Source organism: Pinus tabuliformis, chromosome 7 (genome assembly GCF_031772625.1).
Source record: "Pinus tabuliformis cultivar Carrire ecotype Pingquan chromosome 7, CPIR1, whole genome shotgun sequence".
In the NCBI taxonomy this organism is placed as follows: Eukaryota; Viridiplantae; Streptophyta; class Pinopsida; order Pinales; family Pinaceae; genus Pinus; species Pinus tabuliformis.
In genome coordinates this window covers 966,948,458-966,969,431 of record NC_142293.1, presented here as the reverse complement: position 1 = coordinate 966,969,431, position 20,974 = coordinate 966,948,458, and positions in this window count along the sequence as shown.

Sequence of the window (20,974 nt, the reverse complement as noted above, 5' to 3'; positions counted from 1 at the left end):
CCAGTTTTGACCAGTTCTGAGTAGTCTTTCATGGAGAACTACTGGGAGATGTTGTAATCAGTTGACCTTATTCTTTTAGGGGTTGGAACAACACTTTTAGGGACTTAGGAGCCCTTGGTTTATGGACATTTATGATTGGGGTTGCAGTGCCCAAAAATGTCTATAACAATAATGGACCACCAATCGCTTTAACTGTCTGATAGAGTTTCTGATGCAATCTGCTTGCTTTAATGAACAAAATTGATCTTCTTGGATGCTCTTTTGTACTTCTCGAGTAGGTGAAGTGTCATATGGATGAAATTCCATAACTGATGAATGTATTTTAACTGCTCGAGGCATGTCCTTTTCCTTCTTGGCCATCCCTCCTGTTGAATGTGGTTTTTGAGGAGCTATTGCGCTGAGTACTAGATGCAGGCCACCTTCGTCCTTTCAGGAGTATAGAATGGTTAAATACATGGATAGTCGGGACGAATGGATGAAGAATATCGACCATTAGATTGGACAGTTTGACGGTGGGAATCAGTCAGCGGAGGGTATCGGGAGATGCAGAGGTGATCAAACATGGGCCGTTGGATCTCTGGTGACAGATCCAACAGTCATCAGGCGTCAAAGGAGTGTGGAGGTTATCGGGCGAGGGCGAACGGTTTCAGTGGTAGGCGGTATTGATCACACTATCGTGGAGGGTTAGGCGGTAATCGTACATAGGGGTGCGATCCCATTCATCGCACGATGCGTGGCGGACGGGGCAGGATGAAACCGCTTTTGATCGCGAGTTATTACGCGGTCAGTTTGACGGTGCGGGGAAAGCGACTACCATTCGATCACAGAGGGGATGATCAGACGGTAGGGATTTAACTGTGCGGGTTTTGTTTTATGTGACAGGGAAACAGCAGACTACCAGGGAAAGTGAATGGCTATGGTTAACGTTATGGCAGAGGTTTTGTGAAGGTATGCGGTTATATGGGTTTTGGGGTTTTAACGCCCATGAATTAAGAAAATCATTTTGTGTGATTTCAAACAGAAGCAACGGGGATAAGGAGGGGAATGGGTGAGGAAATAGAGAAGGGTAAGGATATCCGGTGAAGGCCTTTCCTGAGTAAAACTAAGGATCAAGCTCACTTCTGCTCTTCGAACATCATCAACATGTAGCAGAGCTAACACTGGATCCTTCTGGGGATGAGATCCTCCCTTTGAGGTCTCAAGAACTTGCAGATCAATGTCTTTCTTGTGAAAACCAATTAGCAAAATTTTGTAGTGTTCCATTGGGCATGGAGTCTAACTGATCTTACACTAAAACTGATAAAACAACATATTTACAACTTTAAGGCCCAAAGACCTTAAATCACATAAATTTTCAGGAAACACCCATTTACTGGGCCATCAAAAACCACTTCTCCTCCCATACTTTGCAGTATGAAGGTATTTTTCCCCTGGATCTGAGAAATAATAAAAGGCCCTATCCAAAAAGTATCAAACTTCCCATGGTTGCCTTGTTTCTCTTTCAGTGCATCCCACTTAAGAACCAAGTCTCCAACCTGAAAATTATTTTATTTTTTCCTTTTGTCAAAGGCTTCCTTGATCTTCTTTTGATGTGCTGTTGACTTCTCAACCAGCTGTTCTTTGATCTGATGTACCTCTTCTAAATCAATGATCCTTTTTTCCATGTCTTCTTCCTCATTTTTTCCTTCCTGTAAGAACTTTTCCACAGGGAGAATTAACTGAATTGGGAATACAACTCCAGTGCCATATACCAACCTGAATGGAAAATTTCCTGTGGATTTCTTGGTGGTCACTCTGTCAGCCCACAGTGCATATTTGAGCTTAGAATCCCAATTCTTTTTGTTGTCTTCTAGCAATTTTTTAATTATCCTTATCAGGCTTTTATTTGAAGATTATTCTAGACCATTGCCTTGAGGGTAATATGAGGTGGAATGAACCACTTTAATGCCCATTGAATCACACATGTCCACCAATTCTTTTGCCCTGAAGGCTACTGCATTGTCTATGACTAATTTATGTGGACACCCAAATCTGGGGAAGATATGTTCTATCAAGAAACTCATGACCACCTTATGATCGGCCTTCCTGGTAGGGATTGCTTCAATCCACTTAGTGAAGTAATATGTGGCTACTAATATCCACCTGTGTTGGCCACTAGAGTGTGGATTGATTTCTCCGATGAAATCCAAGCGCCACTGTTGAAAAGGTCCATTAGCATGTATTGGTTTCAAGGGCAGGGACTTCAATTGCTGCTTTCCTTCAAATCTTTGGCACCTGTCACAAGATTTAACAAATGAAAAGACATTAGAGAATAAGGTGGGCCAATAGTACCCAGCTCTGAGGATCTTGTGGGCTGTAGTTTTCCAATAATGGTGCCCTCCACACATGTTGGAATGAAATTGTTTCGTAACCTCAATAGAGTGTTTTTTGTCCAGACACCTCAGAAGAATTCCAGAGGAGTCCCTCTAATAGAGAAGATTTTCATGGATGCAATATTTTGCTGCCCTGAGTTTAACAGTTCTAGCTTGACTTTGAGTAAGACCTGGAGGGATTTCTAGCTTCTGCAAGAATTTAGCTATTGCAGAGTACCAATCACAAGAAGCTAGATTTTCTGCCAATGATTGATTTTTCCCTGGTTCAGCTATTTCTTCCTCTGTTTGACCATTTTCTGCAATTGTACCCATGAGATTTATGTCCAGCATTCTGCAACTTTCTTCAGCCAATAACTTGGCAAGGCCTTGACATCTGAAAAGTTTGGTGGGCTTCAATTCTCTATTAAATTCAATTAAATTTGCAATCCATTTATCCCTTCTTACATCAACATCAGGCTATGTTAAGACATCTTTGATTGAAGCAGAGGGTACATGTGCAATTATCTTGGAATGCAGAATATAAACTCTGAAAGCTTTCAAAGATTTGATAAGAGCATATTCTTGTTTATCCATAATATCATACCTCAGCTCAGCATCCCTTAAGGTTTTGCTGAAAAAGCCACTGGATGTTCTGAGCCTTCTTCATCTGCTTGCAATAAAACTGCTGCAAGGGTGTCTTCAGAGGCAAATGAAAATATATGGAACTCCTGGTTGTCATATGGACTTCTTAAAGTGGGAGCCTCCATAATAGATTTCTTAATGGACTCAAGGGATCTTCTTGCTATATCAGTCCATTTGATCTCCGACCCCTTTCTCAACATGGAGGTAATCTGCTTTACAAGTTCTGCAAAATTTGGGATAAACCTCCTCACAAAATTTATTTTTCCCAGAAAGGACTGGATATCCTTCTTTGATCTCAGGATAGACAAAGTCGGTATTTCTCTTACTCTTTCTGGGTCAATTTGGACACCTTCAGTAGAAACAAAATGTCCTAACAGCTTTCCCTCCTCTAAATCAAACTGTGACTTTTTAGGATTCACTGAAATCCCAAACCATCTGCACTTCAGGAACACTTTCTTCAAATGCTGCAAATGGTCATGATGGCTGCTGGAGTATATTGTTATGTCATCAAGGTAAATAAGGACAAACTTGTCCTTCTCCCCCACAAATGTTATATCCATAACTCTCTGAAAGGTGGCTCTAGCATTCATCAATCCAAAAGGTATCTTGGAATACATAAAAGTGCCCCAAGGAGTGGTGAATGCAGTCCTCTCTTGGTCATCTAGATGTACATCAACCTAATTATAGCCTGAAAATCCATCCAGGAAAGACATCACTTTGGCCCCTGAAAACGTCTGCAGCAAATGCTCCATCTTGGGTAGAGGGTAATTGTCTTTCTTAGAGCATTTGTTTAAGTTTTTGAAATCAGCACAGAGTCTGATTTCTCCACTTTTCTTCCTCACCAAAACCAAATTTGCTACCCATTTTGAATATCTGAGAGGAACTATGATTTTGGCAGCCAGTAATTTCTTGATTTCTTTTTCAATCAGAGGAAGGAGCAAAGGATTTATTGGTCTTAGCTTCTGCTTAAAAGGGATGGTGTTTTTCTCTAAAGGAATTTTATGTTGGATAATCTTTTTGTCATATATTTTCAGGTCACTATATTCCTAGGAAAATACATCAGTAAATTGTTTCATTAAATGGAAGTATTTAGCACTTTGGGCAACAGATAGATGAGTGGACAGATTTATGTATCTGGGCTGATCTTGACTCCCTATATTATGCTTACAGACCGCAGATTGGTCTTCTTTTTGGGCAGCCTTATAAGGCACATCATTTTGGTCAAATAGCTTTTCTAATGGAACCAGACCCTTAGGTATATGATTGCTAGGCAGCTAGACAATGCTATCTTCACGAATTTGGTTTCTAAGCCTGGACTGGGGGTTTTCTTCCAAGGCTTCAGTCTCTTGGTAAATTTGCATTTCGGAAAATTCATCAATGACTTGCAAAAACCTATTCACTTTATCATCATCCTAAAAAAATTTCCAATGTTGGACATTATTAGGCAAGGATGGCCTATATTTCAATTGGACTTCATAAACTAGTCTGGGAGGCAGAGGAGGGATAGACATTCTAGCAGACGCAGCAAGGGAATCAACAAGCTGATTTTTGGATCTAATGATATATGAGATACAAAAATTATTGAAAGAATCATTGAGTCTCCATACCTCATCTCTGTATGCTTTCAGCCTTGGGTGCTTTGCTTGAAATATTCTATTTACTTGCTGAATGATAAGATCAGCATCTCCAAACACCTTTATGTTTCTGATTCCTCTATCTTTAGCTGCATTGAGACCCAATATCAGAGCCTCATACTCTGCTATATTGTTTGTGACTTGAGAAGACATCTTGAAAGACAGATGGGTGCTTTCTTGTTCTCGAGATATCAGCACCACCCTTGCTCCTGCAGTTTCCTTGGAACATGCTCCATTAAAGAACATCTTCCAAACCTAACTTCCTTGCTCTCCCTCGGCTTGATTGGCTGGTTTCTTGATCTACATTGAGGCCTTCTTGGATTCTTCAATTTGGAGAATACAAGCTCCAAAGTCGGTGTCCACAACATAAATGGGATGATTAGAAGGATTCTTCTCATCACTAATGATGTATGCCACCTATGCTTCTCTGTACAATCTCCTGCTTTCCCCTCCAAAAACTAGGACAGTGGCATAATATAAGTCATTCTGTAATGTCCCACCTAGTCTCTTAATCCACCCTCTAGAGAGCAGCATGCAAAACTTGGGAGCGACATCTGCTACCACAATATCCATCATCATACTCTTCATGGACAACCGAGTTAAGGTAATGGCCAAGTCTTTGATTAATCCTAGGCATTTTACCTTTCTTGAATTGAATGAGAATAAGTCATGATATGGTCTAGTGATATCAAGGCCTAGTTCTTCCATGATAGCTTTAGGCATCAAATTGTGGCTAGCCCCTGTGTCTAGCAGGCAAGTGTGGAGGATTTTGTCATGAATGGTCAAGGAGACATAAAATGATGGAGAATTATTATCAGCAGGTTCAATCATAGGGCTAAGCACAACTTTAGGCTTGTCATCTTGCAAATTGACACAGTCAGTGGAGGTTTGTGTGGCTTTCAGCTCAGGAGCCTCAAGGATAGGCTTTCTAAAAACTTCACTCTTTACAAGTTCTATAAGAGGAACAGATATTTTTAACTTCTAGACTTCTGATTCAAAATTGAAAGGGGAAGGGGACTTATCAGGACCTCTCACCTCTTGAGTTGGTGCTTTGAGGATGACTGGATCAACTGCTAGTCTTTTTTGTTTGATATTCTATTGCTCTGTTTGGACAGCAGCTCTTTGGGCAAGTTTCTCCTTGACATTGTTTTCTTTTGACCTCAGATTATATCTTTGTTGTTCACTAGTCTGCAAAACAACCTCTCTGTCCCACTCTTGACTGTTTTGGTCCTGCAGTAATGATTCTTCATATGTAGCCAATGTCAAGAAGGTAGCACTACCTTTGGCTTCGATGCAATGAATTTCATCCTCTTCTTCAAATTGCTCGTCCTCCATGACTAAATTTTGGCAAGGAGCCTTCAATATTTGATCTTCATTTGATTCTTTACCCCTTTGGATGATCTACAACTATTCATTTACTCTTCTGAATGGATTTGGATTTCTTGGAGCAAATGTGTTTTGAAACCTTGCCTTCCCACAACTCTACTCAACTTTCAGCTTGGATATCTCAGTAGCTAATGACTCTATCATTTTAGTCATTTTATCTAATTTGGTTTCTGAAGATGAAGCGGAGAAAGAATAAGCCTCACCTCGTTTCCTTCTTCTATCAGCATGACTTTTAATCTTTTCTGCAACCATAATATTTGATTCCACCTCTAGTGTTGCATCCTGCATATCAGCTAGAGTGGCACATCTTCTTTCTCTCAAAAGCAGGCAAAAATCCGAGTCCAAAGAATTGGCATAAGTGAGTTTGGCAAAGATGGGGGTAGGCTTTACTTCAACTGGTATCTTACTATACATACGGTTAAATCTTTTATTAAAATCAGGCAAAGATTCCCCATTCTCCCTCTTTAGGTTTCCAAAATCTGAATGGTATTAGAGCAAGTCTTTTCTATCTCCCCATTGCTTCAGGAATGCATCATCCAATGCCTCAATGCCTGTTATGGACCTATGGGGCAGTTCTCTGAACCACTTTCTAGCCTCTCCATCATGGCTCTGGACAAACACTCTCATCCACACATCATCTTCACTGATATCTAAGTTATCAGCATAACTATAAAAAGACTTAAGGTGTTCTTCTGCTATCACTCCCTTTGTTCCAGTGAATTTGGGCATATATTTCTAATATTCTCTTGCATGCATAGAATTCAAAGGAACAATCAAGGCCAGGGATCCATACCTAGTAGCTATAATTCTTTCCATCTTTGTGGGAGCTTGCTGGCCTACCATGACTGGGATAGGTGGAAGGCTACTGGCAGATTGAATGGTAGGAAGTAATGAAATAGATTACAGAAATGAAGGAAATTGATGGAATATATGGGAGGTTTTCTTTGGTCTGAGATCCAAAGGGGAACTAACTGAACAAGGAGTTGTATGAATCTCTGAAGGTATTTCTTTACTAACAGTGCTAGGCTCTAAATCTTCAAACTGTATATCCTCAGTTACAACCTTCTCCTTCAAAGATAGATAAGATTTCTTAAGCTTATCCGACTGCGATGCTCCCTTTTATGATGTTTTCTTCTAATTAGCAATCTTCTCAGGGTTAGGCACTGGGTCAGCTGGTGATTTTTTAGGATTTCTCTGGGTATGCCTCATGAACTGAGCCAAAACTGAAATGTTGAGTTGCCACCAGGGAGGTTCTCCAGTAGAGTCGCCAGATAGATGATTACAACCAGAAATGTGTCCAGACTTTGTCTATAATCAAAGCATGGAACTATGTTGTTCTCCCAGGGAAGCTGAGCTTCAACCTCCTCTCCCCGGCAACGGCGCCAATCAATGTTATCACTCCAAGAAACTCTCCTAGGTTGTAGCTCGGAGATGCTTTGGAACATTACAAACTCAAATCAATGTTGGAAATGGATGAATGCAAGGAATGATGCATGTTCAAGCCAGATAACCACTCCTTCTTTGCTTGATTCTAGACATGCGTGAACACCCCCAGAGTATAAGGCTTTAGACCACCAATTACTCAGAATTTAACGATTGGTTGAAGATGGAGAATACTAACCACACCAGCAAATGCATGAGACCCTGTGATGGCTGGCTGCAACCAATAAAAAGGTCTACAAATCTAATTCCATAGTGAACAGATAGGATGACAACTCTCTGTTACTAAGTGAAAATAAACCTGATTAATACATTCATTGATATCTATAGGATTTAAGCACAGAGGTAGGATGACAGCTCCTCTAATGCTAAACATCAAGAGTTCAGGAAAAATGCATATCAAGCACAGCCTAGAATAGAAAAGAGATGGAAACTGAGCAATTAACAACAAAAGAAGCTTGTATTAGCTGAAAATGAAGCTGTGACACTGCAAGTATCAAAGCAGTTACAGTCTCTAGAAGTTGAACCTTAGATCAAAACAACAACCATCAACCCTGATTACATCTGTTTTTTAGGTATATATAGAGTTTGATTACAAAAATTTTCTGTTATTCTATGCATGGAGGGGTCATAATGGACCACCAAACGCTTTAACTGTCTGATAGAGTTTCTGATGTAATCTGCCTGCTTTAATGAACAAAATTGGTCTTCCTTGATGCTCTGTTGTACTTCTCGAACAGGTGAAGTGTCGTATGGATGAAGTTCCATAACTATTGAATGTATTTTAATTGCTCGAGGCATGTCCTTTTCCTTCTTGGCCATCCCTCCTGTTGAATGCGGTTGTTGAGGAGCTATTGCATTGAGTACTGGATGTAGGCCACCTTCGTCCTTTCGGGAGTATGGAATGGTTAAAGACGTGGACAGTCGAGATGAATGGAGGAAGAAGATTGGCTGTTAGATTGGGTGGATCGATGGCAAGAATCGGTCAACGGAGGGTATCAGGAGATACAGAGGTGAAGAAACATTAGCCGTTAGATCTCTAGTGACAGACCCAACAGTCATCGGGCATCGAAGGAGCGTGGAGGTTATCAGGCGGGGGCGAACAGTTTCGGCGGTAGATGGTATTGATCACACGGCCGTGGAGGGTTGGGCGGTAATCGTACGTGGGGGAGCAATCCCATTCATTGCACGATGCGTGGCAGATAGGGTGGGATGAAACCACTTTTGATCACGAGTTATTGCACGGTCTGTTTGACGGTGTGGGGAAAGAGACTACCATCCGATCAGAGAGGGGATGATCGGACGGTAGGGATTTAACTGTGTGGGTTTTGTTTTATGTGACAAGGAAACAATGGACTAATGGGGAAAGTGAATGGCTACGGTTAAGGTTACGACAGAGGTTTTGTGAAGGTATGCGGTTATATGGGTTTTGGGGTTTTAACGCCCATGACTTAAAAAAATCATTTTGTGTGATTTCAAACAAAAGCAAAGGGGATAAGGAGGGGAATGGGCGAGGAAATAGAGAAGGGTAAGGATATCTGGTGAATGCCTTTCCTAAGTAAAACCAAGGACCGAGCTCACTTCTGTTCTTTGAACATCAACAACATGTAGCAGAGCTAATAGAGACCAAACTTGCTGCTATGAATTTCAAACCCAGACCAGTAAGCAAAGGAAAACAAACAGAATTAAAGGGAAATGGTGAAACTATAAAAGCTCACACAAAACCATGAAATTCCAAACAAACAAAGAGAAGTATTGGATCCCCAGTGGAATCACCAAATTGTGGTGAAGTAAAATTATGTGTGCAGACACAAATAATTCCTCTAGCCTGATAATGGGTCTAGCCACAACCAATACATTCTACTGAAGATTTCCTTAGGTTAGAACTAATTATGAGGGCCTACCTCTTAGTACACTTATCGTGTTTGGTGATGACCTTGCTTGCCTGCTCTACATATCTCTCGTTCCCTTCTTCAAACACCTGAAACAAGTAAACAACAACAAACAACAACTGTGATAATAAACAAATTTTAATTCAACCTACTTAACAAGTCAAGAAACATTAAGCCATAAACATGCGATATGACAAATTATGTAGGAAATCAATCGATAATTGCATATATATTGAATTAAGAAGAGATTACAAACATTTTCTTGATGTTGCTGTTCTCATTTGACAAAACCAGGTTCCCACACACTTTTATTAGCATTCCATGATGGCCTCAACAATGATATTTTTAAGGCTCTTCCCTTTAGGCTTCACACTAAACTAAATTCACACTTCTCCCTCACACAATTAGAGAGCTACATTTATGAATAGCTTGTTGTTTACTCCAAACTTAATTAGCACTGGCACACCAAAATAAACACTAGCTTGTGCTTGGGAAAAATGGAGGTTTATATAACATGAATGGATGGAAAATGGTTCCTCTTCTCATGGGAGAAGGTCTTATCTCATGAGGTAGTTCCGTCCTTATAGGGGAAAGGAGCCCAAACTGATATCTTTGACTCCATCCAGCCAAACCATTTACCAGACTTCCATTACAAAGCTTCTAGAGATGGAAGCTTCGACTCCTTATTTAAAAAGATTTCCATAAGAGGATCGATGTGACTAGAAAAAAGCTTAGTCGTTGTAGTCAGTGCTAGGGATAGTGTTAATCCCTGCATATCAATGCGAGGAGGACAAGGGTCATTAGCACTGATCTGGTAAACTGGGAAAAACAAAAGATTTTAGGGAAATGGTACAAAAGGGATTTGTTCTACTCATGAAGAGGGACACAATGAGAGTTTATTCATGAAGGGAAATCATGTAGGGTTCACTGTAGAGGTCCTCCAGGATCAAGGAATGGGGACTATAGTGACAATGACAAAATTTTGTGTAACAGACCTTATATCTATGATGATGATGATCCTTCTATATTGAATGGTTGCATCCATACCATGGATCTTAGACTTCCAGATAATCCTTTTCATTTGGATGGTTGCCCCCATACCATGGATATTTTCACATGGTCCTTTCTATCCAGATGGATGCGTCCATACCGTGGATTGATGTTTTCATATATATTATAGACGTATCAGATATATATATGTATATGCATCCTTGATTTGTAGGTTTCCTAATGGTGTTTGTTCTCGTCCTTTCGAAAGCTCATAAAGCATCTCATCCATCACTCCATGTTCTGCCTTCTCTTTCTTTTGAAGGGGCATCTGTTACACAATATTTTGTCACACCTCTTGCAATTCCCTGTGCCATACCCCTAAGTGCCCAAAACTTGAAAACTCTGCAGTGTACCCATCTTGATATGTAGTCTAGATCCTCGATGAAGAACTAATGAAAACATGCCTTGAGCCTTCCCTGAGAAAATGGGCTCAAAACCCTAATTTATGGGTCAAAGCGACTATGACACTACCTACTCATGCTGATGGCAGGTTTCACCATATGAGCCTCGTGCTGCCAGCACAACTTTTGTCTGGATACTCGCATTGATCCCTAAAAGGCAAGTTTTTCCAAAGTGGAGGAGAAGCTTCGTGATCTAGAGGCTTCTAGAACAAGAAGCTTGATGATGTTCATTGTGGATGTGGTTGAATTCTCCTAATATTACCCTTTGATATTATACTTATGAGCTTCCTCCTTGAGATGAGGACCTTCCCATGTCCTTGGTGAGATCCTAACTCCCTCTCCATGCCTATAAATTCATCCTCCTCTATTCCCAAATGGTTGGTCTCTAATTATTTTCACCCTTATGCTGAGATAGTGCCTATATGCTATTCACTTTGGCTTGGAGAAGGAGTGCTTGGAGAGCCTGTGCTTGGACTTGGACATTCAGTCAAGGAGGGATACTAACATCAAGGCTTTGGTTTTATGCTTCTTCTTTTGTTTATTAATATATACAACTATTGGTTCACATTCCATAAATGTTTGTGTCAATGCTTCATTTATCTTAATTCTCCTTGATCTGTTAAGTGGATTACATTCAATTATGCTTTTTTTCACTTGCATGCTTTGTTGTGTCTTTCACCTCTTGTGAAGGTATTCAAACATTGTGAGAAGTAAGGACTGAGCCTTAGGAGCAAGCGATCAAGATCTTCAACAAAGGAGTGCATTATAACATCAGAATGAGGTAGGTATACTTCCTCTTCTCTCATTTTGATTGTAATTTAGGAAAGTGTCTTGTAGATTGTCTCGTTTGTTGTTAGATCCACTCATTAGGCGAGAAGGATTGTCTCTGTCTGCAGAGAAGATTTACCTAGACAACAATAAGTCAACCTCCTAAAGAAGATACTCAAGCACATGCTAGATTCATGAAGGGGGAAGTAAGAGCCTAGAGGATTCTTATAGAATCCATCAGTCTCCCTCGTCCCATATGTAACAAAAGTAGACACTGCAAAATCTATATATGACAACTTGGTAGAGTTAGTTTCCGTAAGTATTGTTGGATAAGTAATCTCTCTAATACAACAACTCTAAAAATTGAAGATCTCTAGGGAAGAAGGAATAGCCTCATACTTTATGAGGATTTATGAGATAAGAGATCAACTTCAAGATCCAGGAGAAATAATGTCCGATAATGAAATCACCATTTTAGTACTGAATGCACTACTGGAGGAATGGGACAACTTCACTTCAAGTATCTATGGGAAGAAAGAAGCCACTCCCTTTCAATATCTATGGTCATTATGTAATATTGAAGAAACTAGACTGAAAGAAAAGTTGAATATAGGAAAAATGAGCAGAATCAAGCGTATGATACTATGTCAAGAAGAAAAGGAAAGTTTGGAAAATTTGGTCCTCAAAAGAAGAAGAAGAACATGGTTAAAATGAAATTCTATGGATGTCAATAATATGGGTACTGTCGAAGATATTGTCCAAATCTTAAAAGAGACAATAATAAGAGGAATAAGAAAGAATCCCATATTACCGAAGAAGTAGAAGAGCCTGGGATAAAGAAGCCTAAGAAGGAGGAAGTGAAATATCTCTACTATGACTGAGAGGATCTCCCTCACTAAAAGGTACTATTCTATTTTATTATAGATAGGGAGATTTGAAAATAAAATAGGATACATCATATTAGAGAATTGCATCATGGTAGAAGAATTAGAGGTAAGAGCTCATGATATGATAAATGTCTGGAAAAAAACCTATGGAAGTGAACTAGGTAGGATATAGCTCTTGGTAAACCTCATTAGAAGCTCAAGTTATACTTATGAATAAAGAAGAAGTCATCTAGGAAAAAGGGTTATAATACATCTGTCAAAAGATAACATATGCAGAATCCTCAAGATTCTTTGATAGAATATTCATTGTAAGATTCACCAATTAAAGGGAAAAACAAGTTCTTCTTCAAGAATTCCAATTTTGTGGAATTCATAGAATGATGGTATGCCAATCAAGGGAATGAATTCTCCTCATTCAAAGGAAGTTACTGTAGGAAGTCAGGATGAATCAAAAGAAAGAGGAGGCATGTATGATCACATTTTATATCATGGAAGTCATGTCATATGGTTGCAGACAATAGGGATTAGTGGGGCATGATCAATGAAAGGATCTCCTCCCTCAAAGGAATGCAAGAATGCATGGTTCATGTATTTAATTATATGAAATCAACATAATATGTCCTCATATGAAATATGAGGCAATTAAATACAATTGTGGAACTCTGATTGGAAGTTCCTGGGAATGAAATGAAATGTGTGAAGAAAGGAAGGACGAGATTGTGAGATATGAAACCATGGTAAAGGCAATCAACATCCAAAATACCAAGAAGATTTGACTAGGAACTCTCCCCGAAAGATATGAAGACTCTAATGGAAATCTGGAAAATATGGAGACCCTTGATAATGAATATCTTTGGGAGATATGTCAACATGTATGCAGGATGCTGATGCAAACAGGAAGATGTCATGATGAAAGACCATCACAAAGGTAATTATGATTCAAGTGTTAATTTCTTATTTATGAACTAGTATCTGGATGAGCTTATGGAGGGATGCTGAAGGGAAGAACTATAGATGTCTTCCATGGGAACAATGTAGAAGGATGTAAAATCCTTCCGAAGAAGAAATCATGATGAAGGTAGCATAATATGAAGCAAGGCTAGATGTAGACTAATGGATCAATTTCTGATGAAAGGAATAAAAACATGACTGACTCATGAATGAAAGTGATGGATAGGTTATTCCCTATGAATAAGTTCCAAAGGAAGAAGACTTTGTCACAAAGAATTTCATGACATCGAAGGAAAGATTTCTTCAAACAACTGTTTTTCCCATCTTCTCCACCTAAGGAGCTGTTGTAGGTCCCTATTAAGAGGGAGCCTAGAAAGATTCTTACTTGGAAGAAACTTGGAAATTCCTAAGCCAAGAAGGAGCCTAGGTACATTCCTTATAGGAATGAGTAAATTCTTTTGTTGGAATATAATGATGATGCTTGACCCACCAACGTGTGAAGGGGATGTACCCAGTAAGAAGTCCCAACTAGACCTCAGAACATTTGGAGAGGGAGCCCCAGTAGTGGGTATTAAAGAAATGCCTTGGTTGCAATAGTGCACAGAGGTAAGTGTGATATCTTTGTCAGAAGCAAGAGTGTGACCTTGCAGCAAGTTAAGTGAGACGCATGGGGGGTTCAAACACACAGAGGGGAAAAGGAAGTGTGTCCCTTAGAAGCTTGTAGTAGTATGTAGCCTGAGTTAAACCAGCAACACATTTGCAACAAGATTCATACAATTGCATACAAAATAGTTCATACACAAATGCCTAAGTTAAATAACATACATTGCTAAAACAACCAGAATAGTCCAACTACGATAACAACATATGCATGAAAACATGTTGGCTCTGTTATATTATATTAAGTGAAAGTTCCATCCATACATACACCATTAACAACCACTAGCCCCAATAGTGGAACATTACAATCCACACTGCCTACTCCTCCAAAGAGATGTACTTGCTCTACACTGTGGAGAAGCCAAGGCTCACCACAATACTCTCCAAGCCTTCTCTAAGAAATGCCTAGCCAAACGCTTGGCTCCCAAAAGCCTATGCTATGAGTTATGAGGTTCTATATATAGAAAAGGGTGGGTTGACCCTTGACATTCCCCTTTGACTTGTGGATTACCTTGATGGCTCTTGACATTACAATAATGACTGTTCACATTCCACTAGTGGCACTTGGAATTCCACTTACAACATATTGACAATCATACATTTCCACATATACCCATGCGGGACAAAAATAGCCTTGAGTGAGCGTGACAAGATATAAAACATCACTCGGGGTCTTGTGGAAATACCAACTTGGTAAACTCCTTGTGATGGTCTTCGGTGATGAATGGTTACCAAGCTTGGTACTGTGCTATTTTGTCTCCATATTGTTTGATGACATCCTTGTGAAAGCGAACTCTTTCCACCATAGCTTTCGGGTATATTGTTCTAAAGCCTCTATCCATATCATCCTAAAGCATACAAAACATTATCCTGAGTGTGGCTGGACCACTGATGTACCTTTGCATGTTCTTTGCGCTAAGGTGCAAGTCATCATTGGTGGCTACGTGGATCAACTTCTCTATGTACTTTTCGACATCGAGCATGACTAGGTTCTTCCTGATGGCCTGGGTGAGGGTTTTGATGGAAGGGATCTTGTGCATTCTCACTATTACATCCAAATTCCTGAACAAATGTGGATAGGAAGCCTCAATGCTAGTGATGAGTGGAGGGAGCTACTCATAGTTCCGGATCAACATATGGATCTGTGATTTTTCTAGCTCAACCTCTTGCTTCATCCTCCTATGCAAGTAAAGAAGGGCTTAGTTGTACCTCATTGTCCATTATTTCATGTGCGCAATAGTAGTGTGAATGTCTTTGAGAGTTTGGGTCATCTACACCGCACTGCTACTGAAAACCATATAGATGGACAAACGCTTTGTGCACAGTCACAAATATTCTCTACATTATTCACATGGTGGCCTCCAAAGTTGATATCTCTGGCAGTATTTCTTTCTTCATCTCTATCATGGCAGATCCTGCAAACTACTCTGTTCTCTGCCTAGCCTCTCGTAATTCATTCTCCATTCACTCATTCTCTTCTATGAAGAACTTTACCGTTGAACTTGTGGCTTCTGCATAACACTTAGAAGCCTTGGCCACGGAAACTAGATGTCTTCTAACATCTAGTACAATCACCCTTTCTTCTGTGTTCGCAGGTGATGTATGATCATCTCAGAGCTTCTTTCTTTGTTCCTATACAATCATCTGTTGTGACTTGGCAAATTCCAGATTGTACACATCTATCTCTGGATCATCATCAAGGTGAACAATGTCTCCTTACTCACTCGGGACTAGTTTTGATTCTGGAGGTGGTGGAGACTATGGTTCGACCTCAGATGTTCTCATAATGACATTGGTGTCTTGGTCTTGTAGCTCCTATTTCATCTCCATGTTTGTTGCCTCAACCAACTGCTCAATCTGATGAGCAAGTTCCCGAACCTGCACCTGCTCACCCTCTTCTTCATCTGTTGGCTACTATGCTATCTCAACCTATATCTGCACAATTTTTTTTGCCAGTGCACCTTGTCCTTCTTCCTATTTCTATTTCTTCCTTTCTTCCCTTTCTCTCCTCCTGCGCTCTTGTTCTGCTTTCAACTTTTTCATTGTCTCCTGCAATCTCCTCTCTGTATCTTCCAACCTTTGCTTCTCTCTCTTCTTCCACTATACTCTCCTCTTGCGATATCGCCTCTTTGCATATATCTCCAAATCTACTCTCTCAACAAGTGGATCTTCTTTGAACTTATAACTTTGCTTAGCTTCTGCGCTCTCAGCAATCTTCCTCTTGCCTTTGTCTTGTGCCGGTTTTCTTCTTACAGTTGTTGTTGTTTTTTCTTCCTATGGTGCCGCTGCCTGTAGTGCTACTTTCCATTCTATATCCATGATGACCAGTCCATTGAGCTTAAAGGACTTATGGCAATGCTTCCAAGGATCTTCCTCTAGCCAATGACATGCCTCGTGGATCCATGGGTAGTATAGCTTCGCACAATGGTTTTTGCAAATGCAGTGGGGATCATACGGATTGAAACTGTTGATGTCAAACCCAAACTTCTTCAAGTATTCGGCCTCAACATCTACATCTTTCAAGGTACGGATATTGTACAACCCAATCTACAAACAAAGGGTGGACCATGGGACCTTCTTCCTCCTGTGTAATCCTGTTGATCACCCTATGGAGATGTGGTATGCAACCTCTTGCATGACCAGTGTTTCCATGGAAAACCTTAGTAGCTCATACAGAGGTTTCTCCCTGAAAAAACTTCATGATTAAGTTGTCATTGGGTGAGGCATACCAATATGATATGTTAATAAATCCCTACATCGCTTCCTGGGACATGGAAGGTGAATCTTGTTCAAATATCATCCTGTACAGTGCGGCAATGAAGTGGTCAGACAACCTTTCCATGACTACTCGGTAGCTGCACTCAGGGGGAAACTGCAATAAATGTTCACAACTTCATATGATGGTGTCCATGTCCAACCCATGTGAGGGAACTATGGTTGGGCACATATTGCATCAAGCAGGTAAGCAAACATATAGAATCTCGCTTGTCCATCCTTAGGAAGATTGTGGGAATTTGAAACATGCGCTCTTAACTAAAGAGAAAACATGTCTAACCAATTGGAAGGCCTTCCTTCATTTGTCAACTGATCTAACATAACAACCCAACTCTACGAGAAGGTCTTCATGCTCTCTTAACCATACAAGTGACATGCGAATATGACCAAGAGATAGTAAGCCTTCCTGAGTGTTTTCATCTTGTAGACCTGGTTGGGTGTCATCCTGAATTTCAATGGCCCTTTTATGCAACGCTTCATGATATCTTTAGTGTTTACATTGTTGTTGGGAGTGAATAAAAATGCATCCATGAAGTTCACAGGTTGCGGCAAGTGATACGTCTTCTGATAGTCTTATGTCCTAAAGGTGGCAAGTTGTGTCCCACTGGTATTGCTCAATGCCATTGTCTCGGGATCGGTATGTGAGACAACCCAGTGAATGATATCTATGAATAGGAAGGCGGGGTACCTACATGCAACCATGTACAATCCTGATTTGTGAATGTTAACATAGACTCATCAATCTTCCAGATATTCATTGAAACTGCCTACAAATATGTCCTTTATTTCTTTCCATATGATCTTCATGTCCTTCTCTATGGACAACTACGCTTTTTCAAAGATAGGAAAGTTCATTGGCACCTGTCCAACCACGTTGATTTCTACAATATCCTTTAATATAGCTCTCTTAGAACCATGATGCCTATACTGCTAAGAGACTACTCAACAAATGATGTACTTGCATCTAGAGCAGACACTCTCGACAAGAACATGTCATTTTAAAAACACAAAGAACTTCAAGGATCGATCATGCAACAAGTTGGGTGACTAGTGGGCAAGATTGCGCAGTAGTGACTCTTAGAGTTTGGGAGACTATCATTTGGAACTACACATTGCATGGACCTAAATTCCAGTGAGATCTGCTGCTGACTAGAATTGCACAGAGCATGGTCCAGTGAGATTGACAATGGGCTGGAACTACACAATGCGTAATTCAATCTCGCTTGACTGTTGGCTGGGACTACGCATTGTGCAATCCAAGTGGGAAAGACTAGCCACTGTCTTATAGAATTGTGTAGAGCACAACTAGATGCCAGTGACATCCAACCTTTATGCGATTCCTAGAGTGAAGGCAGAGCCTTGAGATCCAGGAATATGCAATGCATGTTGGGCAAAGCAAGGTTTCAGTTAAGGCAACTGAGATATGCCGAAGGGAAACTTGAAAATGAGTAGGTATGAATGCATGAGCGAAGGATGGTGCATATAGCGGTGAATGATCATGAATTCAATCAAAGCCAATGCAAGAATTAGTCAAACGAATGAACAATGAAGTTGGTGGAGAGGGTCACCGCAATGGCAACCGTTAGTGCAAAAACAATGTTATCCATGCGACACTTAAGAAAGACAATGCAAAACTTGAAACAACACTTCTACAAGTTAAAAGAAACTAAAATGCCAACAATCATTCAATAATGCAAAACAAAACTCACATAAGTTAAGGAAATAAAAGCGACAAAAAATTATCAAAATACTTGAAAAGAAAAACTTACTTGGAAAAGTTGTGCCAACTGTGCTGAAGGTTCCTAGATGCCTCAAAAATTTCAGAGCTCTAAGATCAAATGTGTAGAATGAGCTCTGGGGTGTCATTTAAATAAATTTGGTAGATTTAGGGCTTATGCCGCACATGCCAAAAGTCTAGGAAAAAGCCACAAGTGGTGGGAAGTTTCTAAAATCAACTTGAGTGTAACTCCCAATGCTAAAAATATATCCCTATTTTTTAGGGATGCTTTTTTCATTTTGCTTTTTTGTTTTTTCAGGAAAGGGTTGCCATGCATGGATGGAGAAATTGTGTAGTTATAGAGGGAACCGGACAACTTTCTGGCACACGCATCAGGCAACAACTGATGGAATTCTTCTGCACAATTCCTAGGTGAAGTGGCTCTGGTTGCCTCTTATGCTCTGCATAGTTTTCCAGTTGAAGACAAACTACCAGCTGGGTTTACGCAATTTCTGAGTCGAAGGTCACTATTGAGATGTTCTGCGTAATTTTGGAGAGAAAAGATGGCTGTCAGGCTTCTCTGCACAATTCTGAAGAGCAAGCTAGCTTTCCAGGCTACTCTGCACAATTCCTTAGAGCAAGTATGGTTTCTTTATAGGACTGCATAGTTTTCCAAGGTCGTGCAAGAACTGGATGTGAACGAAGTCACGGGGTGAGCTTGTGGTTAGTAGGAAAATCAATTAAGCAAACACAAGCTGCAAAGTGAAAGATAAACTTGAATGAAACAAAAGTACCTAAGCAGTGCAAGGCAATCTAATAAGATTTTAAGGAGGGAGGCTCCAAGATAAAGAGAAGGAAAAATTTTGGAGGGTGGTTGTAGCTGCTACAACAAAATAGAAGATGTCCTCCCTAATTGAGATGGAGAGATAGACACATCATTCTAGTATTCACTTGGGAAGACTGAATGAGAGGATTGGGTAATCATTTGGCATTTGATACTCTTTTGAGGAGGAGTTAGGGCATCCAAGATAAGATTAGTCATGAAGGACTGATATTCTTTTAGGACTTAGAATCCAAGATAGGAGTAGTCCTTATGGAACACACCCTGATAACCCATGTGGGGTACTTTCCGAGAGAGACAATGATGAGAGTGTCTATAAATCATTGGTCTCATCAACGTTGAGCTCAGATCTTGTGGAGAGATAGAGTCATTATTCAAGGCCTTGCTATATGATAATTTTGGTTGATATGATGTTAAACAAATGGGTTACCAATCTGATTCTTCTTATGAGAAATTCTCCAGATTGAGAATGACCAAGTACGATTATGAATACCACCATAGTTAAGAGGGAGTGTTGAAAAGTGTAACTAGGTTAGGTCTTCATAATGAGATGTAATTGTGATTTTATGTAAAGAGATGTAAAGAATAAAAATAAAATAGTGTAATGGTTGCATCATGGGTTTCATGAGCAAGAGATTTTATTTTTGAGTCAAGCCTCCCATTAAGAGTATTTAGGAATTGTTTTTCATCTAGTCATAAAATAAGAGAGTCATGTAATGAAGTCATGTTACACATTATAAAGATTCAAACTTGTCTATGAAAATTATTCCTCCAAGACCTTGTCACTTATCCTCTTCAAGTCAGCCTACAATGAAAGAAGAACTTGCTAGATGATGTCGACCTTCCTCATAATAATCATGTTGGCCTAAGGGACATGAGACAATATGTATAAATAGCCACACTCAGCCTCACATAGGAGAAACAAATTCGGTGAAGAGAGGTGCGAAGAAGAGCCTACAAGAGAAGTGTGAAGAAGAAGCCTATAAGTAGTAGTGCAAAGAAGATACTAAACGCAGAAGTGTGAAGAATACTCTCCTACATGTGAAAGAATAAGGACTGAAGGCATCAAGAGAATATCAAAGTAGATCTTGTTGTTGTCACCTTGTTTGGGCATAGATATCGCAATAAGGAAGCCGAGGAGAAACTTTATTCTAGGGTTTCTAATCTAGGAGACCAAGTTTCTCTGGGTAAGATGAGAAGAGCAGTAGATACCGAGATTCTCTAGAAGGAGCTGAGAAGAGTGGTGTGGAAGGATAGAGACCAACATTCTGTAGAGGAATCTAAGAAGAGCAGTTCAAGAGATGAAGGAATCTGAGTAAGTGAAGAGGCAAAACATCAAGGTGAGTGGCAAGGGTCTTGGAGGATTCTAGAGTCAAGGGCCTTTGTCATGGTCTTGGTATTCATCAATTGAAGATCTATAAGAAGAATTTTCTGATCGGGTTTTCCTCTCTAAGAGTGGGAGGTTTGGGCCCTAGTTGACAAGCCTACATACTGTGTTTCTTATCTTCTATTATTTATATAGTAATTGTCTTGATGAAAACAACACATTGATAATATAACAAAGAGAAGATCATAATAC